General features: G+C 35.9%; 2 pseudogenes; both read left to right on the top strand.

Annotated features, from left to right (window-relative positions):
- Positions 1 to 338: 338 nt before the first annotated feature.
- Positions 339 to 2,573, top strand: LOC132163757 (tyrosine-sulfated glycopeptide receptor 1 pseudogene; annotated as a pseudogene).
- A 14,926-nt stretch (positions 2,574 to 17,499) lies between these two features.
- Positions 17,500 to 19,734, top strand: LOC148583963 (tyrosine-sulfated glycopeptide receptor 1 pseudogene; annotated as a pseudogene).
- Positions 19,735 to 26,560: the final 6,826 nt, after the last annotated feature.

The raw sequence follows: 26,560 nt of genomic DNA, 5'->3' as shown, positions 1-26,560 counted from the left end.
ATAGGTGAAAGGAAAACGTTTTGTCAAGTCGTAATCATGAAACGTTCTACACCCAAGAATCTTAATTTGTAGCCAAAATCAAAAGATAATGAACTTGAATACTTTTCAATGAAATTGTTAGAATATATGGAAATGGGCAAAGTTGGGGTTACCATCTTAGGTTTTGCTAGTGGGGCAAAACTATCAGCTGACTTGTCGTTTTGGCAGAGTTGACGCAACCATATATACTTACCATTTGGGAAAAGTTGAAGATGAGAGCTATATATACAAGGTGTAGTTTTAGGACTACGTACTTCATAACCATTTTTCTTCTTGGTTTGGCATATCAAACAAGAAGCATGTCATATTTAAAGCCTTTTCATCTCCTCTTCACCTTGTTTCTCTTTGGTGTTTTCTCCACCAATCATGCCTGCAACCAAATGGACCGCGACTCTCTCATGTCCTTAGCCTTCAACCGTATGTCTTCTCCTCCACTAAATTGGTCTTCCATTGATTGTTGCCAGTGGGAGGGCATTTCTTGTAGTCATAAAAGTCGAGTCACCCATATCTGGTTACCTGCTAAAGGCCTCAATGGCAGTATATCTCCCTATCTTGGAAACCTCACATGTCTCTCCCACCTTAATCTCTCCCACAATTCACTTTTGGGTCCTCTCCCTAAGGGATTGTTTTCGTCCTTGAATCAACTCAAGGTCATTGATTTGAGCTACAACAATCTATTTGGAGATACATCTGGTTGGCCTGCCTCCCTTCAAATTGTTGACATATCTAGCAATCAATTTAGTGAGACAATCCAATCTTCATTCCTTCAAAGAGCATGGAGGTTGACCGACCTCAATGTCAGCAACAATAGTCTCACAGGCCTGATTCCTTCCTTTCCTTGCATCAATTCTTCAGTGGTCAAGCTCCTCGATTTCTCCCATAATCATTATAGTGGCCATATTCCTCGTGGACTAGGGGCATGTTCCAAACTCAAGGTTTTCCGGGCAGGTTTTAATTCTCTCTCTGGATTGCTTCCTCATGATATATACAATGCAGTGGGGTTGGAAGAAATCTCTTTGCCTTCCAATGATCTTTCAGGACCCATTAGCGGTGACATTGTGAACCTTACCAAACTCACTTACCTTGAGTTTTATCGCAATAATTTGAGTGGCAAGCTCCCAGTGGATATCGGGAAGCTCTCCAAATTAAAGCACATACTCCTTGATTGGAACTCCTTAACAGGCTCTTTGCCGCCATCTTTGGTGAATTGCACAAATCTCACAATATTGTCCTTACGATTCAATTTCCTTGAAGGAAACATCTCTACCTTTAATTTCTCAAGTCTTCATCATCTTACTGTAATTGACCTTGGGATTAATAATTTCTCTGGTAACTTTCCAGTAAGCCTATACTCATGCAAGTCCTTGATCGCAATTCGACTATCTCGAAATCGACTAGAGGGACAAATCCAACCTGAGGTGCTGCAATTAGAATTCTTATCTTTCCTTTCACTTACTGGCAACAGGTTAACCAATATCACATTCGCAATTAAGATTTTGAAGCGTTGCAAGGCACTCAGTGTACTCTTCCTTGGAGAGAGTTTTTTATACGAGGCAATCCCAAGTGATGACAATATAGAAGATTCCGACGGATTTGAAAATCTTCGATTGTTTACTATTGAATCATGCGAATTGTCTGGTCAAATGCCTATATGGCTATCTAGGCTTAAGAAGCTAGAATTACTAAGTCTAGCTGGCAATCGTATCACAGGTTCAATTCCTAATTGGTTGTTCACTCTTCCAAGTCTCTTTCGTTTAGACTTATCTGATAACCTCATTTCAGGTGAATTTCCAAAGGAATTTTGTGGATTGCAAACATTAGTGTCACCAAAAGCTCTAGTAGACAATAATCATTGGGATTTACCAATATTTATTGGCTTCAGTCTTTCTGGACAGTACAATTTTCTCTCAAGCCTGCAACCAGCAATTATTCTTGCAAACAACAATCTTAGCGGCAACATCCCAATTGAGATCGGCTGTTTGAAGCGGCTTTCTTTGCTGGATTTAAGTTATAACAATTTCTCAGGGAGCATCCCAGACCAAATTTCAGAGCTCTCAAACTTGGAAGAATTAAACCTCTCTGCAAATCGATTGTCCGGTGAACTACCAGCATCACTAAGTAGTCTGAATTTCTTGCATAAATTTAGTGTTGCAAACAACAATTTGCATGGACCAATACCATCAGGCACTCAACTTCAGAGCTTTGATGCCTCTGCATATGAGGGTAACCCTGGACTTTGTGGCCCCCCTCTTCCACATGATTGCACCCATATTGTTAGCAACAAGGGAGACATTCAGGATGAGGACGATAGGCCTAGAATCCCATGGTTTCCAATTACTGTGGTTCTTGGCTTCATTATAGGTTTCTGGGGAGTTTGTGGTCCATTAGTTCTTAGCTATAGGTGGAGGGTTGCATATTTCCAATTCATGGACGATGTAAAAGATAGGTGTATAATCTTTTTTTTTAAAATTGCATATTGGTCGCTTTAGAGTCTGTTATCAATTGGTCGTTATAGAGTCTGTCATCAATTTGGTTTCGTGAGTTTAAATTTGAATAATGTAAGGTTTTGTTAGTTTCATATTTCCAATTTGTGTTCAATGTGATCACTGTCTTGGAGAAAATTAATTAATCTTGGTTACTTGGTTTGTCATGCCATTTACTGTTGGTCCGCGATGACAAGCCCCAGCATATTTGGTCTTTATACGTTGCACAGCTTTCCAATGGATAATAAAAAGAGAGACAACAAACAAATTCTTCAAAAAATGTGAAAACAGAACAAAAATGCAATTCACTTGTATGCTCTATCATTCTCTCTTCTAAACCTCCAAATCAGCAAAAATTTCCAACTATCAAAAGCCATATGATTAGTAGACTGATTGGCTTTATAAATTTATGTTCAAAGATCTCATTATTCACCAAGAAACATATGAATTAAGGAATTTCACAGAGTTAAATTAAAGGTGAAATTAAGGTTAAAATGTTTTACAATGATTTTCGGATTATGAAAGTGATGCAGCCTGACTAAGTGGAAGCGAATAAAAAAATACAAGAAGAAGGATAAATAATTCTTAGATCTTGAGTCTATCAAGGATTTGAGAATTCTTCTGAAAACTATAGAGTTTATGTCTATCTAAGGTTTCATGGAAAAATAAGAAGAAAACTCCTCTAAGTAATTCTTATTGAAAGAAAATTGATCAAATAAAATAAACTGTCTTTTCAAGGGGCTATAATCATATATTTATAGCCCCAAGACCCCTAGTACTAATAAAGGATAGAATTAGGGCTCCCACAACCCTAATCCTTGCAAAATAAGTAAACTAAGTTGGTTTAAAGCAAATAACAGTGGAAAGTTAACATAGAATTCTCCGAGTGCACTCGATTATAGGTATAGTGCGATCGATCGCACTACCAAGGACTTGTGCACTCGAACGTGCGCTCATTCACAGGCTCGGTCGCAGTTCCAGGGGCTTGTGCGCTCGATCATGCGCTCAAACGCAGAGGCAAGGTGTATCGGTTGCAGTTCCAGGGACTATCTTCTCCATATCAGGTGCACTACGCTTAATCACAATCAAGGTGCGACCGATCGGAGTTCCAGGGACTACCTCCTTTGTTGTGAGAGTTTAGGATCGTGCCACCATCTTTTGGGGCGTCTTCACACAATCATCCATTCGGGTCTTCCACATATACTCCCTAGCATTGTAGTCTATATCATTCTCCCCAGGTTGAATAGAATTCGCCCTCGAATTCGCATCCTCCTCCGACGAATCTTTCATAAATGGCACAAGATGCTTGACATTGAAAACATCAGACGTCTTGATGTGGCTGGGCAATTTCAAATGATAAGCATTGGGGTTGATCTTCTTCACAATCTCTACCAGACCAATGTTGCGAGCCGCTAATTTATTGTACTCACTAAGAGCATTCCCAGCAGCTACCTGATCATTTTCCCCAAATTTAAGGATCCAAACTACTTTTTGCTTCCCTATATCAATTTACTCCCCAATAGCTTCCCTAAATACTTCCCTATATCATTAAAATATTATATTTTTATTTTACTTTTTTTATATTTTATTCCTTTAATTTATACTTTCTCTCTCCTTCAAATTTTCTTCTTCTTTCTTTCCGATGCAGCGCAGCATAGCAACCCATTTCTTCTTCCTGTGATCTCTTCCTTTTCTTCTCCTCCCAACAAGGAAGCTAATGTCCTCACTCCTGTCCCTATGATCCTCTTGCACCCAACCACCTCAAATTTCTTCAATTTCCAACACCCCCTCGCGATCGCTATCAACCCCATGTCGTCCAAGTCCGCCGAGTTCTGTATCGACAGCGACTCCAACCCCTCGCACAACGTGACCCCATCCAACAGCGACCCAATCGGCGCTCACATGCCTTGACGCCTTGTGTCTTTGATTTGATTTCTGGGTTTCTTTGGTTTGATTTGATTTATGGGTCTGAAATCCCTGAAATCTCTGATTCGTTCTGAAAATGTTTGATCGATCTGGGTTTCTGGTTTGATCGTTTGGTGGTGCGAGAGAGAGAGAAAGAGAGGTGAGAGAGAGACGTCTGGTTTGATCTCTGGTTTGGTGGTGCGAGAGAGAGAAAGAGAGGTGAGAGAGACGTGAGACGGGAGGAGAGAGGAGAGATAATATTTTTTTTCTAATTTAATAAGCATGTAGATCGCTACAGTTGAACCCAAAACATTGGGTTCAACTGTAGCAGCTGATGGTTTAAGGAACCATATAGGGAATCTGCTGTGGGACGTTTTTTGCGATTTTTTAGACATATTCCCTAAATTTAGGAAACAGACTCCCTTATAGGGAGTCTGCTGGAAATGCTCTAATAGGAAATCTATCTTTAGTTAGCACCGCCCATACAAAATCACCTTCTTCAAATTCCAAAGCACGCCGCTTCTTGTCTGCATCCACCTTGTACTTTGCCTTTGATTCTTCTAGGTTCTTGATGGTTAACTTGTGGCCCTCTTGTATATGTACAATAAGGTCCTCCGCCTTGGTGTCTATTCGCTTTAAATCAGGGAGAGGTGCTAAATCTAGTGGTGCCCGTGGATTACTCCCATAGATGATGGTGAACAAACTAAGGCTGGTGCTCCAGTTGACAGATGGATTGTAGGCAAACTCAGCTTGGTACAACTGCTGGTAACATGACTTGAGGTGTTCACCCACCAAGCTTCTAAGCAAAGCTCCCAATGACTGATTAACAACCTCCGTTTGAACATCCATTTGTGGGTGGTAAGCGCTACTGAAATCAAGTCTCGTGTAAGATAACTGCCACAAGCACCGCCAAAAGTGGCTAAGGAATCACGTGTCATGGTTGGAAACTATGGACAATGATAGGCCGTGGAGGCGGTATACGTCTCGAAAATATAATTGCGCCACGTTCACGGAATCGGCAATCTTTTTACATGCAATAAAATGAACCATCTTAGAAAATCGATCAACTACTACAAAATCGATCAACCATCTTAGAAAATCTTTTTACATGCTTGTGCTCTCTTTTTTCTTATACTTAAAAAAGAGAGTGTTACTAAATTTGAGACTAGTATATATTAACTAGGTGATTATGTAATACTAATTATACTATTATACAGTTTATACCAAATTACTAATAGTCTAATATACACTAAGCATTACTATATAATGATTGATGAATATAACGTAACATATATTATATATAATAAACATATCATATATAAATATATATTATAATTTATTAATTTATAAGTATAAGTGTATAACACTAACTTAAACTAATTTAATTTTATACAATTAATTAATATAACATTTAAGTTCGTATTATTGTGTATAATGTCAATTGTCACACCCAAAAGAGTAATGAATCAAGAGCACATTGTTGACTAACTTTCTAATTGCTTAGATTCTTAGAACCTAATTACTAAATTTGAGATTAGTATATATTAACCAGGTGATTATCTAATACTAATTATACTATTATACAGTTTATACTAAATTACTAATAGTCTAATATACACTAAGTAGTATAAGTTAGTAAATTATTAATTTTGAATGATAAATATTAAATTGTTAATAACTTAATACTTATGATTATGATTATATTGAGATTATGATTCTAACGTATAAATAAACACATTATTGATTTTAATTTTTAATATTATTATACATTTATACTAATAACTTAATTTGAGATTACATGAATCACTTTGTAATATATCTAATGATAATACATTAATACGTAGCTTCGTAGACGGTAGATCATATGTTAATTATATTATTTATATGGTATTACATATCAAATAAATAAATACTAAATAAGAATTAATGAAGTATCAAATATGAATTATCAATCATATGAGAAATTGATAATATAGATATAAATATATATCTAACAAGCCATAAATGGGTCGGTTTGGGCGATATATGAGCGGGTTGGGTTCGTGAGCCCTAATCGAGTCGGGTGAGCCGGGCTATTCGAGCGTTAATGGAGTTGAGCTAGCAAGCCCTAGACGAGTCGAGCGAGCCGAGCTAATCGAGGCCTAAACGGGTCGAGCTCACGAGCTCCAAATGAGTCGGGCTTGTCAGGCGAGTCAAGCCTTAATCGGGTCGAGCCCTAGACGAGTTGATTATGATGGATTTGAAAATCTCTTATTGTTTAGTCTTAAATCATGCAAATTGTCTGGTCAAATGCCTATATGGCTATCTAGGCTTAAGAAGCTAGAATTTCTAACTCTAGCTAACAATTGTATCTTGGGTTCAATTCCTAATTGGTTGTCGACTCTTCCAAGGCTTTTTTGTTTAGACTTATCTGGACACTTAATTTCAGGTGAATTTCCATAGGAATTTTGTGGATCGCAAACATTAATGTCACCAAAGGCTCTAGTATCATTGGGATTTACCAATACCTACTAGCCCCAATCCTTCTACACAACACAATTTTCTCTCAAGCTTATGCCCAACAATTGTTGTTGTAAACAATAATCTTAGTGGGAACATCCCAATTCAGATCGGTTGTTTGAAGCATCTTTCTCGGTTGGATCTTAGTTATAACAGCTTCTCATGCAGCATTCCAAACCAAATTTCAGAGCTCACAAACTTGGAAGTATTAGACCTCTTTGCAAATCGATTGTCCTGCGAACTACCAGCATCACTAAGTAGTCTACATTTCTTGCATGCCTTTAGTGTTGCAAACAACAATTTGCATGGACCAATACCATCAGGCACTCAGCTCCAAAGCTTTGATGCCTCTGCATATGAGGATAACCCTGGGCTTTGTGGCCCCCATCTTCCACATGATTGCGACCATATTGTTAGCAACAAGGGAGACATTCAGGATGAGGACGATGGGCCTAAAATCCCGTGATTTCCAATTACAGTGGTTCTTGGCTTCATTACAGGTTTTTGGGGAGTTTGAGGTTTATTATTTCTTAGTTATGAGTGGAGAGTTGCATATTTCCAATTGATGGGCAACCTAAAAGATAGGTGTATAATCTTTTTCTTTAAAATTGCATATTGGTCACTTTAGAGTCTGTTATCAATTGGTTGTTATAGAGTCTGTCATCAATTTGGTTTCTTGAGTTTCAATTTGCATAAATTAAGGTTTTGTTAGTTTTCATATTTCCAATTTGCGTTCAATGTGATCACCGTTTTGGAGAAAATTAATTAATCTTAGTTACTTTGTTTGTCATGCCATTTACTGTTGGTCCGCGACGACAAGTCACAACTTATTTGGTCATTATATGTTCCACAGCTTTCCTATGCATAATAAAAAGAGAGACAACAAACAAGTTCTTCAAAAAATGTGAAAACAAAACAAAAAGGCAATGCTCAGGAATGCAATTTCACTTGTATGCTCTATCATTCTCTCTTCTAAACCTCCAAATCAGCCAAAATCTATATCGCTTGGGAGATATACGGTTTCTCAGCTTATCTGCGAAAGGAAGAATCTTTGTATAGCTCAGATGGCTTACAAGAACAATAAAATGTAACCATTTGAGACCGCTACATAAAACGAGAATCTAACAAAGAAGTAAATCACCACTTATCCTAAAAGTGGTAATTTAACATAGTACTAGAGTAGAGGTCGTGAGTTCGAACAGTGTTTTCGTTAATTCATCTCATTTCAACTAAATATTTTAGGTGTTAGACTTCACCTATTAGTGTTAAAGTAGTGATTAAATACATCACCTTTTACTATTAAGTTGAACTTTTAAAATAAGTGGTGATTCAAATAATCCCTTAGAATTTAGAAGTTTCTTTTGCAATGATTTTTTTTTTTTTTTTTTAGTCCTAGCAAGATGCAAGAGGGGAAAAGCGTGTCTCAGCACTTAGAAAAGATGGAGAAGATTTTCAAATATGTTGCTGTGAGAGTCAAGTGGCTGATCATGATCAGTGACCACTGACCACGAAGTCTGCTGAAGAGCATATATATGAGTCTTTGACACCTACTCTCTCCACAATACAATGAAGTCTGCTGAAGTCCAGCTTTAATTCTGCAAACTAGAACCTTCTAACCTAGTCCTTGGGACATTCAAGTTCCAATATATATATATATATATATATATTGGTTTTTCTAAATTCAGGTTTGTTGTCAAATTTAACCCCTTCAAATTTGATTTGGTGAATTTAGTTCTTGATTACGGTTATTATGATCCCTTCCTAGCTCCGTTGTCATCAATGTCGTCATCGGACACTAAAAGTAAGCAATTGGCCGGGTTGAATCATTTTCTCTTGTAGTGATTTCACTGCTCATTGTTAGTGCGAGTGATGAAGACTTCCAAACAAGGAATTACTCGCATGCGCCATTAAATTAATGGTGTTTCGAAAAAGGTGCAAGTGGGATTGGAAATCACGGAAGACTAAAATCATGAAAGAACTACGGAAGTTGCGCAGAATTGTAAGTGATGACTTGGAAAAACTGTTGAGGTACAACAGTGGCGTTTTGTTCACGTTAACGGTTCTTAAAATATATTTTACGAACAGGGATGGAGGAATGAGGGACTGGTATAGGCCATGGCCCTCCTCCTACTTCGTAAGAACAAAAAAATTATAAGGTAAATTATTTTTTTTTTAGCCAACTGGTCGTTAGCATTTTTTTGGCTTGGCCCCTATTCATAATAGTTTCTGGTTCGTCACTTGCGGGGTGCTATTTCAAATTTTATAAAAAAGTTATAGATTCCCTCACTAAACACAAATTAATTTTTAAATGAGATAGTCAAAAGCCTCTAATATAAACTATAGAGCTTGTAATTAAAGGGTTGAACCGATTAGAAGTTCAAAATATCATCAATTATCAAAAAGCATTAGTTGATTAAAACTAATAAATTTAATCATTCAACTTATATTATATCAGTACCTATATTTATTTACCTATGAGATTAACGGTCCTCTCCATTTTTGGCTCTTTTGAAGCTTTATAAGAGAGGTCTCAGACATGATCTTAAAACTTGTAACAGTGTAATTTGACATTAGACAGTAGACTGCACCTCACAATTTAGGATTTTTTGCCGTTAAAAATTATGAAAAACAAAAACAAAACAATACCACATTAATGATTATCATTGTATTGAATTTCTAGTACTAATATTCTACCATTACTTACGAGGAGTGGGAACAAAGATTTTAATATGTTTTCATTTATATGGATTAAAATGAAAAAGAAAAATGTTCTTATGTTTTAATTCATTTGAGTATTATGGTTTTTTTTTTTTGTTCTTTATATGAAAGCAAAAGAAGAAGAGGAAAAAAAAAAGAAGAAGTATTTTGTTGTTGTGCACAAAAGAAACGTATTTATTTGATTGAGTAAAAGATTTTGTTTAATTTTGTATTCCTAAAAGGAGAAAATTATTTTTTTTTTTTTTTGAATGTTAGTAATTATGTAAGTTTTATTTGTATTACAATATAATACGTATCATACCAATGCTATCAAAGACTATAGCTAATTTTGTATTACTACTTTGATCAAAATTAATTAAGTTTTCTTATTTTTCTTTATACTTATTTACTCATATGGGAACAAAAATACCTAAGTCAAGGATTTTATACATTACTGATTCTATTCTCCTTTTTCTTTATACTTCTTTTCATTACTGATTCTATTCTCCTTTTTTTATTTTTGTTATTTTCTGAATTTGCCGTTTGGACGTTGTTGGAGCATGGTAGATTTTTTTTTTTTTTTTTTTCTTAAGTCTCCGTGTTTCTTCTAAATATTCATCCGAATTAGTGATCATTTCCAACAACGAAACATGGAAAATCCGTTGGACATGATAATGTCTCTAAGCAATTGCACCAACGATCGAAAGATTATAACCTGAATACATTTTCATAAAATTATGTCTCCACTGGACTTGCAACTTGGGCAAAGTTGACGTGTACCAAACTATCAGTTGACATGATTATATATATATATATATATATACTAGTCGTTTTAGAACTACTTCATATCCATTTTTCTTCTGGTTTGATATATTAAAGAAGAACCATGCTAGATTTAAAGCCTTATAATCTACTCTTCGCCTTGTTTCTCTTTGGCACTTTCTCCATGAATTATGCCTGCAACCAAATAGACCACGACTCTCTTTCGACCTTGGCCTTCAACCATACTTCTTCTCCTCCTCCACTAAATTGGTCTTCCATTGATTGTTGCCAATGGGAGGGCATTTCTTGTGATTATAAACATCGAGTCACCCATATTTGGTTTCTCACGTTTAGATTTGAATAATGTAAGGTTCTGTTAGTTTCATATTTTCAATTTGTGTTCAATGTGATCCCCATTGTGGATAAAATAATTAATGATCCTGATTACTTTAAATGTTTGTTATCCCATTTACTATTGGTCTGCGGTGAAAACTCCATTGTGACAGTTAATTTCTCATGATTTTCACACGCGGCATAGCCTCTCTCACTGAATTTTAGTCATTTTGATACATCAAGTTGTGGAATCATTTTTATACATCACTCAATTTTAGTCATTTTAGTCTTGGATGCATAATAAAAAGAGAGATAACAAATAAATTCTAAAAAAGAAGTGAAAACAGAACAAAAAGGCAGTCCTCAGGAATTCAATTTCACTTGTATGCTCCATGTTCTAATGTATATACACTTAACTATAAATAGTATTATCTAACTAGTTAATATATTAATATTCGATTTTTATTTTTTTTTATATTAACCAATATTACTTATCCAAAAAAAAAATAGTATATCCTCTTCTGTAAGGCATCACAACCCGTCTTTAATTAATTACCAGGAGATTCTAAAAGCCATATGAATGACTGGTGTTAAATTATTACTTATACCAAAAGTTTAAACTTGTTTTTAAAATTTTGTCGTGGTGAGAGGCAAGTGAGTGATCATGATCAATGACCACAAAGTCGATCTGCTGAAGAGCATATGAGCCTTTGACAGCTAGCTACTCTCTCTACAATACAATGAAATTTGCTGAAGTCAGGCATTTTGCCACTAGAACCGTCTAACCTAGCCGTTGGGACATTCAAATTCAATAGAAAAGCCAAAAAGTAGGCATTGGTCATTTTCCTTTCAATTTTCAGCTTGGTTCGACGAAACTACATGCAAAAATCTTGCATTAATGTAGTCAAAATCAATGATGTTAATCACTCAAATAATTTTCTCCTAAATCATGCATCATTTCTTTCAGATAGTTTGAGTCTAAGTCAAGCATCATTGGTCATAATTTCTATGCCTTCCAAGTCTTTAGTTTTGGTCATTTTCCTCCCAACTTTCACTTCATGATTTCTTTCAGACTCCAGATTTCCAAGTCATATAATTAGTACGTTTTCTTGTGCGCGAAGTTCAAAATACCATCATTAAAAGCAAGAATTTTAATATGAAGGATTGCAGGAAAGAATATTGGACGGCAATCCTAAAAGATAAATTTTTGAAAGTTTTTTTAGCTACTTTTAAAAACCATCATTTTAATGCCTCTGCATATGAAGGCAACCCTGGACTTTGTGGCGCCCCACTTCCACATGAGTGTACCCATTTTGTTAGCAACAATAGAGACATTCGGGATGAAGACAATGGGCATAAAATTCCATGGTTTTGAGTTACTGTGGTTCTTGGCTTCATTACAGGTTTTTGGGGAGTTTGTTGTCCATTAGTTATTAGTTGTAAGTGGAGAGTGTCATATTTCCAATTCATGGACCACCTAAAAGATAGGTGTATAATGTTCTTCTTTAAAATTGCATATTGGTTATTTTAGAGTCTATTATCAAGTGGTCGTTACGGAGCCTGTCATCAATTTGGTTTCTCAAGTTTCGATATGAATAAGCCTTGTTAGTTTTCATACTTTTAATTTGTGTTTAATGTGATCACCTTTGGGGAAGAAAATTAATTAATCATGGTTACTTTTGTTGAGACAGTTGTCAATTTGGTAGTGACTTGATTCCAAAGCCTGCTAGGAGTAAAGATTGATCAGTGATGGAAGGCCGCGAAGTGGGGTGTGGCTGCCGTTCCACCTCCGATACCTAAGTTAGAATAATGTAGAGAGATGAAAGTAAGACAATAAAGTAACTATAATGAAATGAGAATAGTAGAGATAGAATTCACCATCCCCTTGATATTGTGGTGCGTGTTCCTTTTATAGATGGAGCTTGAGAGGGAGAGTCCTGCAAATACTTTCCTCAAATATTGGTAACAACCCTTAGAAGGTGGGATTGAGTTTGTTGAGAGGATCAATGATTACATTTGTAGAGACGACATCTCTCCCATAGTAATCTCTGGAGAGGTTGTAAATGACTTTGGATATATCTGGACTTTAATTGATGAGATAGGGTTGTTGGGCCAATCCGGATTTCTCTTGTGAAGTGGACCTTCATGATCTTGTTTCGAACCGCCTGATTCTAAGATGGATTTGGCATAACGGTTAGCTTTTTCTCCTTATGACTTTTGATTACAAAATTCCCTCAAGGCCTTTACGGATGCACCTTATAAGCCTTGGGCTTTCATTCATTGTGGACCTCTGTTTCTGGCTTCGTAAGTGGGGAAATATTTTGTCTAACCACTTTATTTGGCATGCAATTTACAATTGGTCGGCGATGAAAAGCCACAACTTATTTGGTTATTGTGACAATCTCTCGAAATTTCCACGCGCGGCATAGTTTCCCCCACTGAACTTTAGAGTCATTTTTGATACATCAAGTTGTAAAAAATGTGCAGTTGGGGATTGGGGCATAACAAGCACAACTGTAGCTTTTAGCTTTTAAAAGGGAAGACAACAAAAAATTCTTCAAGAAATGTGAAAACAGAGTAGAATGCCTTTCTCTGGAATGCAATTTGATTGCTTCTATGGTCTTTCATTCTCGAAAACGAAAAAGCCCACTACGGGGCAAGTGAGATGGAATGAATTTCCTTGCATTATTACTCATGAAAATAATATTTTTTTTAAAAAGTATAGTAACTTCTTCCTTCTTTTTTGTTGAGATAGTTTCTGTTAAATCACTAGATTATTATTTTAACTTTTTTCTTCACTTGTGGGCTGAGACTATCTTTTAATAGGTGAGACCCAACACGTGAAATATTTAATTTAAATGAGAGTGAATTGACGGAGTTAAAGTTCGATCCTAAGACATTTGACTTTGATACCATGTTAAATTACCCGTTATCCCAAAAGCTTAAGCTTAAACTTATAGGAAGAGGTAAATTTAATTACTTAATCATTATTTTAACAGTTTCCGACCCAAGAAGAATGGACTGGACTGGGTTGACGCATCTTCATCCTGAATTGGATCAATATACCGTCTAAAAGGTCTGGATTGCAAGATTTGATTGTAATTTCCTAGCTTTTTGGTAATATCATACTATTACTTTCACTTATTCTAATTCTCCTATAAATATAAGCCTTTGTATTGAAAATATTACTAAGAATAAGAGCAAGATGTAGCCATTTGCGTCCCATAAATCCTTTGTGTTTATTTTTTTATTTTTTATTCTACCAGAGTGGAAACTACAAACAATAATCTTGATTTGAAAGATTAGAAAAGAAAAAAAAAAAAAATCTTTATTTGAAAGGTGTATGTATTGATTTTTGAGACTGTTTGACGTCTCGCGTCTGATCCCGTGTCTTTGAATTGTGGTTCCATTGCTTCATTTCCACGAACGTATAGGTTACGATCTTCATCAATAGCAAAAGACTTTTGAATAATCGTTTGAAACAACACTTCTTAAGTATCTCATGCATATGCCAGACTTTCCTGGTCAAATTATTCCTTTGGCTTTGATTGATTTAGCCGTGATAAGAGTGTTGATACATAGCACAAGTGGTGGAGGGTTGAAGCATAGAGGAAATTATGGAATAAGTTTGTCAATTCCACATATAAGAATTTTCGTGCCGTAAAGTCATACATGCTTCCAAACCATATATACCAGATGAAACTACACGCAAGAATCTTCATTTGTAGCAAACATAGGAAAATGAAATCATGCAAAAAAGCTCCGAAATTGGGAAAAACTAACAGTTGACAGGAGAAAATTAGCTTGCTTACTAGAGACTTTACCTTCTAATGATGCATTTTCAGTGGAAGCATTAGTCAGATATGAGCTAGGGTTTATTGTAGAATGTGAAGAGCATCTTGGCTTAGAGGAACACCCAAGTTTCCTATCTGCGTGTGCTGACGTACAACACTAACTTTGTTAGACAATTGGCTTCCTTTTGGTTTATATTTTTTCAAAATGAGACTCAATCCTCATAAATAAACTCACAACAACTATCAATAAGAAAGGAATTCATTAAAAGAAGCTAAAATGCAAAGGAGGGCAGTCACACCGCCTCCTTACATCAAACAACATGGCTTCACATTACCAACTAAACCATGGAATTGAAAAAAATAAAATAAAAATCCTCAAAAAAATGCAATTTTAAATCAAATTGCATGAAATTGTCTTTTTAAAAAGTTTTGATTTGGAATCAAATCGCGATTAAAGAGACGTTTTTTTTGAAACCGTACAATTTTAAAAGCTAACCTATAATTTCTTTCTTTTTCTAGTACATTGAGATGCCGTGGCTCATTGTGAGTCTTCCATTGTGAGTTCATTGTGAGTCTTAAAAACTCTTGAAATTCAAAACATCATTATCAAAATTGTCATCAACAAGGTTTGGAATAATGGTAGGTGGACTGTAAACGACAACAGTAGCCGTGGGTTTCAAGTCCAAAAACGATTTTTCAACATAATTGACAAAATTAGCAGCCGTTGGTATCGTTAGCCCAAATGACGGATGGTTCAAGCATAGGGGAAAGAGAAAGGTTCGTCAATTCCTTAAGAATTTTCGTGTTGGAAAGTTACATATACATGATTCCAAACCATGCCAAGGAAAACTGGACGCAAGAATCTTTTTTTGCATTAATTTTAGACACAAATTAACAATCAATTGATAGTGATCACTTGAATACTTTTCCATGACCAGTGACCACATATATATTTACCATTGGGATCACAGCTATATATACAAGGTGTCACTTATTATAAATAATAAAAAGATGTTAAAAAATCAAATATATATTTACATATAAAGGAAACAAAAATTATATTTATTCTTTAAGTTTTCATATCATTTAGATTTAGTCATTGAATTTTCAATTTCAATAATTTGATTCTTAAGTTTTGCCCAAGTTTAAAATATGTTCCTATGTCACTTAACTGTTAAAATTAACAATTTGTCAACTACCACAAGTGTCTTATTTAACACTCAACAATATTCATCTCAAAAGTTCAATGCAATGTCACGTCAATGGAACTAAAATCTTTTGTTGTTGTGGGTTTGCTCTTTGAGTTTGCTCTTTATTAGGTTATGATCATGTTTTGTGTTTCTCTAAGTTTAAGTGTTCATCAAATGTTTTTTGTTTTGCTATGAATGACTTAGAGCTTTTTGACTTGGCATTGCATTGGGTGACAAATGAACCTATTTTTAACTTCGCCAGTACCTAAAGAATGTATGGGAGGGGGGTTGAAAGGGGTCTCCCCTCAACCTCTAAATTTTTTTTATATACTTGGTAGAAAATCTCTTGGATGCCCTGTTGCCCACCCTCAGCCGCAGATCAGGGCAATCGACATCCACTCATAAAACACATAGGGCAACGACTCGAGCAGTGTTGGGATATTGCGAAATTTTCTGCAACAGAATCTGTGTTTAAGGCTTCTAGGTTAAGGTAATTGGGTGAAAAGGGGTAGAAGACCATGACAAACTCTCCCTATACTAACCGCACCGTTTAAATAATTTGTCATTGGACTATTTGGGGACCACTGTAGCTTCTTTCTTTGAACAAGTCAATTGGTCAATGGGCTTAACACGTCAATGGACTACTGCCTTAGCTTCTTTCTTTTAACACGTCAGTGGGCCCATACATTTGGCTGATTAAAAATAATAAAAAAAACCCTAAGTATAGTTCTCAATCAATAATCTCAACTTTAAAAACAAAAGCAAGTATACATTTACATTGAAAAGCAAAATTGTGAATTGCGATTTAGACTTATGCAAAATTCTAAAGTACTCGTTCTTTCACTTTGCCATTTTTTTTTTCTTAAAGCCTTCAATAATTTAGACCAATTGCTTTTAAAAAATTTAGGTATGTGATCAAACTTTAATATTGATTAAACTTTTATTTCGATTATTCAATTAAATTAATTTCTTGTGAATATATATTTGTTGTTACATGTTTTAACTGTATGAATATAATTGAAGTTATTTGAGATTATGAAGAACACCAATGATTCCAATAAGTTTCAATCAAATTCTAAACAAGCTTGTGTAAAGGTAGATTTAGTAAATTTGTAAATAGATCATTGCTTAAGAAAAAAAAAAATCTAAAATAGAGACCATATTCGAAGGGCATATCTACATAAAAAAGTAAAAACCTTGTCAACTAATTATGAAGACTCGTAAAGGACAACCAAATAGGTAACATCATAGGCATAACAAAATAAATTGTATGTTACATTTATATGTTTAAATAATAATTAAATTTTATTGAATTATTTATTTATTTCAGTAGTTATATTTTTTAATTAAATTTTGTTCAGTTTTAATTTTTTATATATATGTGAGTGTGACATTTGTACGTGGGGACAATGTGAGGTGGACGGTATAACAACACCACTAGCCGTGGGACGTTTCAAGCATAGGTGAAAGGAAAACGTTTTGTCAAGTCGTAATCATGAAACGTTCTACACCCAAGAATCTTAATTTGTAGCCAAAATCAAAAGATAATGAACTTGAATACTTTTCAATGAAATTGTTAGAATATATGGAAATGGGCAAAGTTGGGGTTACCATCTTAGGTTTTGCTAGTGGGGCAAAACTATCAGCTGACTTGTCGTTTTGGAAGAGTTGACGCAACCATATATACTTACCATTTGGGAAAAGTTGAAGATGAGAGCTATATATACAAGGTGTAGTTTTAGGACTACGTACTTCATAACCATTTTTCTTCTTGGTTTGGCATATCAAACAAGAAGCATGTCATATTTAAAGCCTTTTCATCTCCTCTTCACCTTGTTTCTCTTTGGTGTTTTCTCAACCAATCATGCCTGCAACCAAATGGACCGCGACTCTCTCATGTCCTTAGCCTTCAACCGTATGTCTTCTCCTCCACTAAATTGGTCTTCCATTGATTGTTGCCAGTGGGAGGGCATTTCTTGTAGTCATAAAAGTCGAGTCACCCATATCTGGTTACCTGCTAAAGGCCTCAATGGCAGTATATCTCCCTATCTTGGAAACCTCACATGTCTCTCCCACCTTAATCTCTCCCACAATTCACTTTTGGGTCCTCTCCCTAAGGGATTGTTTTCGTCCTTGAATCAACTCAAGGTCATTGATTTGAGCTACAACAATCTATTTGGAGATACATCTGGTTGGCCTGCCTCCCTTCAAATTGTTGACATATCTAGCAATCAATTTAGTGAGACAATCCAATCTTCATTCCTTCAAAGAGCATGGAGGTTGACCGACCTCAATGTCAGCAACAATAGTCTCACAGGCCTGATTCCTTCCTTTCCTTGCATCAATTCTTCAGTGGTCAAGCTCCTCGATTTCTCCCATAATCATTATAGTGGCCATATTCCTCGTGGACTAGGGGCATGTTCCAAACTCAAGGTTTTCCGGGCAGGTTTTAATTCTCTCTCTGGATTGCTTCCTCATGATATATACAATGCAGTGGGGTTGGAAGAAATCTCTTTGCCTTCCAATGATCTTTCAGGACCCATTAGCGGTGACATTGTGAACCTTACCAAACTCACTTACCTTGAGTTTTATCGCAATAATTTGAGTGGCAAGCTCCCAGTGGATATCGGGAAGCTCTCCAAATTAAAGCACATACTCCTTGATTGGAACTCCTTAACAGGCTCTTTGCCGCCATCTTTGGTGAATTGCACAAATCTCACAATATTGTCCTTACGATTCAATTTCCTTGAAGGAAACATCTCTACCTTTAATTTCTCAAGTCTTCATCATCTTACTGTAATTGACCTTGGGATTAATAATTTCTCTGGTAACTTTCCAGTAAGCCTATACTCATGCAAGTCCTTGATCGCAATTCGACTATCTCGAAATCGACTAGAGGGACAAATCCAACCTGAGGTGCTGCAATTAAAATTCTTATCTTTCCTTTCACTTACTGGCAACAGGTTAACCAATATCACATTCGCAATTAAGATTTTGAAGCGTTGCAAGGCACTCAGTGTACTCTTCCTTGGAGAGAGTTTTTTATACGAGGCAATCCCAAGTGATGACAATATAGAAGATTCCGACGGATTTGAAAATCTTCGATTGTTTACTATTGAATCATGCGAATTGTCTGGTCAAATGCCTATATGGCTATCTAGGCTTAAGAAGCTAGAATTACTAAGTCTAGCTGGCAATCGTATCACAGGTTCAATTCCTAATTGGTTGTTCACTCTTCCAAGTCTCTTTCGTTTAGACTTATCTGATAACCTCATTTCAGGTGAATTTCCAAAGGAATTTTGTGGATTGCAAACATTAGTGTCACCAAAAGCTCTAGTAGACAATAATCATTGGGATTTACCAATATTTATTGGCTTCAGTCTTTCTGGACAGTACAATTTTCTCTCAAGCCTGCAACCAGCAATTATTCTTGCAAACAACAATCTTAGCGGCAACATCCCAATTGAGATCGGCTGTTTGAAGCGGCTTTCTTTGCTGGATTTAAGTTATAACAATTTCTCAGGGAGCATCCCAGACCAAATTTCAGAGCTCTCAAACTTGGAAGAATTAAACCTCTCCGCAAATCGATTGTCCGGTGAACTACCAGCATCACTAAGTAGTCTGAATTTCTTGCATAAATTTAGTGTTGCAAACAACAATTTGCATGGACCAATACCATCAGGCACTCAACTTCAGAGCTTTGATGCCTCTGCATATGAGGGTAACCCTGGACTTTGTGGCCCCCCTCTTCCACATGATTGCACCCATATTGTTAGCAACAAGGGAGACATTCGGGATGAGGACGATAGGCCTAGAATCCCATGGTTTCCAATTACTGTGGTTCTTGGCTTCATTATAGGTTTCTGGGGAGTTTGTGGTCCATTAGTTCTTAGCTATAGGTGGAGGGTTGCATATTTCCAATTCATGGACGATGTAAAAGATAGGTGTATAATCTTTTTTTTTAAAATTGCATATTGGTCGCTTTAGAGTCTGTTATCAATTGGTCGTTATAGAGTCTGTCATCAATTTGGTTTCGTGAGTTTAAATTTGAATAATGTAAGGTTTTGTTAGTTTCATATTTTCAATTTGTGTTCAATGTGATCACTGTCTTGGAGAAAATTAATTAATCTTGGTTACTTGGTTTGTCATGCCATTTACTGTTGGTCCGCGATGACAAGCCCCAACATATTTGGTCTTTATACGTTGCACAGCTTTCCAATGGATAATAAAAAGAGAGACAACAAACAAATTCTTCAAAAAATGTGAAAACAGAACAAAAATGCAATTCACTTGTATGCTCTATCATTCTCTCTTCTAAACCTCCAAATCAGCAAAAATTTCCAACTATCAAAAGCCATATGATTAGTAGACTGATTGGCTTTATAAATTTATGTTAAAAGATCTCATTATTCACCAAGAAACATATGAATTAAGGAATTTCACAGAGTTAAATTAAAGGTGAAATTAAGGTTAAAATGTTTTACAATGATTTTCGGATTATGAAAGTGATGCAGCCTGACTAAGTGGAAGCGAATAAAAAAATACAAGAAGAAGGATAAATAATTCTTAGATCTTGAGTCTATCAAGGATTTGAGAATTCTTCTGAAAACTATAGAGTTTATGTCTATCTAAGGTTTCATGGAAAAATAAGAAGAAAACTCCTCTAAGTAATTCTTATTGAAAGAAAATTGATCAAATAAAATAAACTGTCTTTTCAAGGGGCTATAATCATATATTTATAGCCCCAAGACCCCTAGTACTAATAAAGGATAGAATTAGGGCTCCCACAACCCTAATCCTTGCAAAATAAGTAAACTAAGTTGGTTTAAAGCAAATAACAGTGGAAAGTTAACATAGAATTCTCCGAGTGCACTCGATTATAGGTATAGTGCGATCGATCGCACTACCAAGGACTTGTGCACTCGAACGTGCGCTCATTCACAGGCTCGGTCGCAGTTCCAGGGGCTTGTGCGCTCGATCATGCGCTCGAACGCAGAGGCAAGGTGTATCGGTTGCAGTTCCAGGGACTATCTTCTCCATATCAGGTGCACTACGCTTAATCACAATCAAGGTGCGACCGATCGGAGTTCCAGGGACTACCTCCTTTGTTGTGAGAGTTTAGGATCGTGCCACCATCTTTTGGGGCGTCTTCACACAATCATCCATTCGGGTCTTCCACATATACTCCCTAGCATTGTAGTCTATATCATTCTCCCCAGGTTGAATAGAATTCGCCCTCGAATTCGCATCCTCCTCTGACGAATCTTTCATAAATGGCACAAGATGCTTGACATTGAAAACATCAGACGTCTTGATGTGGCTGGGCAATTTCAAATGATAAGCATTGGGGTTGATCTTCTTCACAATCTCTACCAGACCAATGTTGCGAGCCGCTAATTTATTGTACTCACTAAGAGCATTCCCAGCAGCTACCTGATCATTTTCCCCAAATTTAAGGATCTAAACTACTTTTTGCTTCCCTATATCAATTTACTCCCCAATAGCTTCCCTAAATACTTCCCTATATCATTAAAATATTATATTTTTATTTTACTTTTTTTATATTTTATTCCTTTAATTTATACTTTCTCTCTCCTTCATATTTTCTTCTTCTTTCTTTCCGATGCAGCGCAGCATAGCAACCCATTTCTTCTTCCTGTGATCTCTTCCTTTTCTTCTCCTCCCAACAAGGAAGCTAATGTCCTCACTCCTGTCCCTATGATCCTCTTGCACCCAACCACCTCAAATTTCTTCAATTTCCAACACCCCCTCGTGATCGCTATCAACCCCATGTCGTCCAAGTCCGCCGAGTTCTGTATCGACAGCGACTCCAACCCCTCGCACAACGTGACCCCATCCAACAGCGACCCAATCGGCGCTCACATGCCTTGACGCCTCGTGTCTTTGATTTGTTTTCTGGGTTTCTTTGGTTTGATTTGATTTATGGGTCTGAAATCTCTGGTCTGAAATCCCTGAAATCTCTGATTCGTTCTGAAAATGTTTGATCGATCTGGGTTTCTGGTTTGATCGTTTGGTGGTGCGAGAGAGAGAGAAAGAGAGGTGAGAGAGAGACGTCTGGTTTGATCTCTGGTTTGGTGGTGCGAGAGAGAGAAAGAGAGGTGAGAGAGACATGAGATGGGAGGAGAGAGGAGAGATAATATTTTTTTTCTAATTTAATAAGCATGTAGATCGCTACAGTTGAACCCAAAACATTGGGTTCAACTGTAGCAGCTGATGGTTTAAGGAACCAAAGAGGGAATCTGCTGTGGGACGTTTTTTGCGATTTTTTAGACATATTCCCTAAATTTAGGAAACAGACTCCCTTATAGGGAGTCTGCTGGAAATGCTCTAATAGGAAATCTATCTTTAGTTAGCACCGCCCATACAAAATCACCTTCTTCAAATTCCAAAGCACGCCGCTTCTTGTCTGCATCCACCTTGTACTTTGCCTTTGATTCTTCTAGGTTCTTGATGGTTAACTTGTGGCCCTCTTGTATATGTGCAATAAGGTCCTCCGCCTTGGTGTCTATTCGCTTTAAATCAGGGAGAGGTGCTAAATCCAGTGGTGCCCGTGGATTACTCCCATAGATGATGGTGAACAAACTAAGGCTGGTGCTCCAGTTGACAGATGGATTGTAGGCAAACTCAGCTTGGTACAACTGCTGGTAACATGACTTGAGGTGTTCACCCACCAAGCTTCTAAGCAAAGCTCCCAATGACTGATTAACAACCTCCGTTTGAACGTCCATTTGTGGGTGGTAAGCGCTACTGAAATCAAGTCTCGTGTAAGATAACTGCCACAAGCACCGCCAAAAGTGGCTAAGGAATCACGTGTCATGGTTGGAAACTATGGACAATGATAGGCCGTGGAGGCGGTATACGTCTCGAAAATATAATTGCGCCACGTTCACGGAATCGGCAATCTTTTTACATGCAATAAAATGAACCATCTTAGAAAATCGATCAACTACTACAAAATCGATCAACCATCTTAGAAAATCTTTTTACATGCTTGTGCTCTCTTTTTTCTTATACTTAAAAAAGAGAGTGTTACTAAATTTGAGACTAGTATATATTAACTAGGTGATTATGTAATACTAATTATACTATTATACAGTTTATACCAAATTACTAATAGTCTAATATACACTAAGCATTACTATATAATGATTGATGAATATAACGTAACATATATTATATATAATAAACATATCATATATAAATATATATTATAATTTATTAATTTATAAGTATAAGTGTATAACAATAACTTAAACTAATTTAATTTTATACAATTAATTAATATAACATTTAAGTTCGTATTATTGTGTATAATGCCAATTGTCACACCCAAAAGAGTAATGAATCAAGAGCACATTGTTGACTAACTTTCTAATTGCTTAGATTCTTAGAACCTAATTACTAAATTTGAGATTAGTATATATTAACCAGGTGATTATCTAATACTAATTATACTATTATACAGTTTATACTAAATTACTAATAGTCTAATATACACTAAGTAGTATAAGTTAGTAAATTATTAATTTTGAATGATAAATATTAAATTGTTAATAACTTAATACTTATGATTATGATTATATTGAGATTATGATTCTAACGTATAAATAAACACATTATTGATTTTAATTTTTAATATTATTATACATTTATACTAATAACTTAATTTGAGATTACATGAATCACTTTGTAATATATCTAATGATAATACATTAATACGTAGCTTCGTAGACGGTAGATCATATGTTAATTATATTATTTATATGGTATTACATATCAAATAAATAAATACTAAATAAGAATTAATGAAGTATCAAATATGAATTATCAATCATATGAGAAATTGATAATATAGATATAAATATATATCTAACAAGCCATAAATGGGTCGGTTTGGGCGATATATGAGCGGGTTGGGTTCGTGAGCCCTAATCGAGTCGGGTGAGCCGGGCTATTCGAGCGTTAATGGAGTTGAGCTAGCAAGCCCTAGACGAGTCGAGCGAGCCGAGCTAATCAAGGCCTAAACGGGTCGAGCTCACGAGCTCCAAATGAGTCGGGCTTGTCAGGCGAGTCAAGCCTTAATCGGGTCGAGCCCTAGACGAGTTGATTATGATGGATTTGAAAATCTCTGATTGTTTAGTCTTAAATCATGCAAATTGTCTGGTCAAATGCCTATATGGCTATCTAGGCTTAAGAAGCTAGAATTTCTAACTCTAGCTAACAATTATATCTTGGGTTCAATTCCTAATTGGTTGTCGACTCTTCCAAGGCTTTTTTGTTTAGACTTATCTGGACACTTAATTTCAGGTGAATTTCCATAGGAATTTTGTGGATCGCAAACATTAATGTCACCAAAGGCTCTAGTATCATTGGGATTTACCAATACCTACTAGCCCCAATCCTTCTACACAACACAATTTTCTCTCAAGCTTATGCCCAACAATTGTTGTTGTAAACAATAATCTTAGTGGGAACATCCCAATTCAGATCGGTTGTTTGAAGCATCTTTCTCGGTTGGATCTTAGTTATAATAGCTTCTCATGCAGCATTCCAAACCAAATTTCAGAGCTCACAAACTTGGAAGTATTAGACCTCTTTGCAAATCGATTGTCCTGCGAACTACCAGCATCACTAAGTAGTCTACATTTCTTGCATGCCTTTAGTGTTGCAAACAACAATTTGCATGGACCAATACCATCAGGCACTCAGCTCCAAAGCTTTGATGCCTCTGCATATGAGGATAACCCTGGGCTTTGTGGCCCCCATCTTCCACATGATTGCGACCATATTGTTAGCAACAAGGGAGACATTCAGGATGAGGACGATGGGCCTAAAATCCCATGATTTCCAATTACAGTGGTTCTTGGCTTCATTACAGGTTTTTGGGGAGTTTGAGGTTCATTATTTCTTAGCTATGAGTGGAGAGTTGCATATTTCCAATTGATGGGCAACCTAAAAGATAGGTGTATAATCTTTTTCTTTAAAATTGCATATTGGTCACTTTAGAGTCTGTTATCAATTGGTCGTTATAGAGTCTGTCATCAATTTGGTTTCTTGAGTTTCAATTTGCATAAATTAAGGTTTTGTTAGTTTTCATATTTCCAATTTGCGTTCAATGTGATCACCGTTTTGGAGAAAATTAATTAATCTTAGTTACTTTGTTTGTCATGCCATTTACTGTTGGTCCGCGACGACAAGTCACAACTTATTTGGTCATTATATGTTCCACAGCTTTCCTATGCATAATAAAAAGAGAGACAACAAACAAGTTCTTCAAAAAATGTGAAAACAAAACAAAAAGGCAATGCTCAGGAATGCAATTTCACTTGTATGCTCTATCATTCTCTCTTCTAAACCTCCAAATCAGCCAAAATCTATATCGCTTGGGAGATATACGGTTTCTCAGCTTATCTGCGAAAGGAAGAATCTTTGTATAGCTCAGATGGCTTACAAGAACAATAAAATGTAACCATTTGAGACCGCTACATAAAACGAGAATCTAACAAAGAAGTAAATCACCACTTATCCTAAAAGTGGTAATTTAACATAGTACTAGAGTAGAGGTCGTGAGTTCGAACAGTGTTTTCGTTAATTCATCTCATTTCAACTAAATATTTTAGGTGTTAGACTTCACCTATTAGTGTTAAAGTAGTGATTAAATACATCACCTTTTACTATTAAGTTGAACTTTTAAAATAAGTGGTGATTCAAATAATCCCTTAGAATTTAGAAGTTTCTTTTGCAATGATTTTTTTTTTTTTTTTTTTTTGTCCTAGCAAGATGCAAGAGGGGAAAAGCGTGTCTCAGCACTTAGAAAAGATGGAGAAGATTTTCAAATATGTTGCTGTGAGAGTCAAGTGGCTGATCATGATCAGTGACCACTGACCACGAAGTCTGCTGAAGAGCATATATATGAGTCTTTGACACCTACTCTCTCCACAATACAATGAAGTCTGCTGAAGTCCAGCTTTAATTCTGCAAACTAGAACCTTCTAACCTAGTCCTTGGGACATTCAAGTTCCAATATATATATATATATATATATATATATATATATATATATATATATATATATATATATTGGTTTTTCTAAATTCAGGTTTGTTGTCAAATTTAACCCCTTCAAATTTGATTTGGTGAATTTAGTTCTTGATTACGGTTATTATGATCCCTTCCCAGCTCCGTTGTCATCAATGTCGTCATCGGACACTAAAAGTAAGCAATTGGCCGTGTTGAATCATTTTCTCTTGTAGTGATTTCACTGCTCATTGTTAGTGCGAGTGATGAAGACTTCTAAACAAGGAATTACTCGCATGCGCCATTAAATTAATGGTGTTTCGAAAAAGGTGCAAGTGGGATTGGAAATCACGGAAGACTAAAATCATGAAAGAACTACGGAAGTTGCGCAGAATTGTAAGTGATGACTTGGAAAAACTGTTGAGGTACAACAGTGGCGTTTTGTTCACGTTAACGGTTCTTAAAATATATTTTACGAACAGGGATGGAGGAATGAGGGACTGGTATAGGCCATGGCCCTCCTCCTACTTCGTAAGAACAAAAAAATTATAAGGTAAATTTTTTTTTTTTTAGCCAACTAATCGTTAGCATTTTTTTGGCTTGGGCCCCTATTCATAATAGTTTCTGGTTCGTCACTTGCGGGGTGCTATTTCAAATTTTATAAAAAAGTTATAGATTCCCTCACTAAACACAAATTAATTTTTAAATGAGATAGTCAAAAGCCTCTAATATAAACTATAGAGCTTGTAATTAAAGGGTTGAACCGATTAGAAGTTCAAAATATCATCAATTATCAAAAAGCATTAGTTGATTAAAACTA

This window comes from Corylus avellana, chromosome 8 (assembly GCF_965113065.1).
Source record: "Corylus avellana chromosome 8, dhCorAvel1.hap1.2, whole genome shotgun sequence".
In the NCBI taxonomy this organism is placed as follows: Eukaryota; Viridiplantae; Streptophyta; class Magnoliopsida; order Fagales; family Betulaceae; genus Corylus; species Corylus avellana.
The sequence above is the reverse complement of the archived record's forward strand: the minus strand, read 5'-3'. Positions and strand labels throughout refer to the sequence as shown.